The sequence below is a fragment of the Neopelma chrysocephalum genome, unplaced genomic scaffold (assembly GCF_003984885.1).
Source record: "Neopelma chrysocephalum unplaced genomic scaffold, ASM398488v2 Primary Assembly neopelma1_93702, whole genome shotgun sequence".
NCBI lineage: Eukaryota > Metazoa > Chordata > Aves > Passeriformes > Pipridae > Neopelma > Neopelma chrysocephalum.
In genome coordinates this window covers 1-520 of record NW_020922416.1, presented here as the reverse complement: position 1 = coordinate 520, position 520 = coordinate 1, and the positions used below count along the sequence as shown (strand labels likewise).

Sequence of the window (520 nt, the reverse complement as noted above, 5' to 3'; positions counted from 1 at the left end):
TTCTCCTCGTTGTCGCGGATGTTCCGGAGCGACGTGCACCTTGTAGGGGGAAAATGAGGTTCAGCGCTGCCCACCCCGAAATTTTGGGGGTGTCAGGGAGCCCTAAAAGCCCCCCCCCAACTCACCAGGGCCGGATAAACTGCTGCAGCATCGGGGCCACCTCCTGAGGGCACACGAAGCCGAGGCGCCCGATGGTGATGGCTGGGGAGAGTGGGGGCAGAGATCGAGGATTTGGGGGGGGCTTGAGGATTTTGGGGGAGAATCCCCAGCACCCAACAGGTCGGGGGGGGTCCCTCTGTGCCCCCTCAGCCCTCACCCGTGTTCTCCAGCAGGGTTTTGGGGGTGTTGGGACGGTTGATGATCTCCACGAGGTTGGTGAGGACCATCTGCACGTAGGGTTGCATTTCAGCTCCTGGAGGGGGGGTAAAAACAAGGAGGGGGCTCAGGTGAGGTTTGGAGGGGGCTGGGAGAGATTCAGGTGAGTTTTTAGGGGGGTCTCAGCCCGGTTTTTGGTGGGTCT

The 520-nt window shown here is 61.3% G+C and overlaps 1 long non-coding RNA gene across 1 annotated transcript; it reads right to left on the bottom strand.

Annotated features, from left to right (window-relative positions):
• LOC113980328 lies at positions 1 to 431 on the bottom strand. Its single transcript, XR_003538118.1, has 3 exons — positions 317 to 431; positions 126 to 201; positions 1 to 39 (listed from the first exon to the last, which is right to left on the bottom strand). It is a non-coding gene; the product is annotated as an uncharacterized LOC113980328 (long non-coding RNA).
• Between the last annotated feature and the right edge of the window lie 89 nt (positions 432 to 520).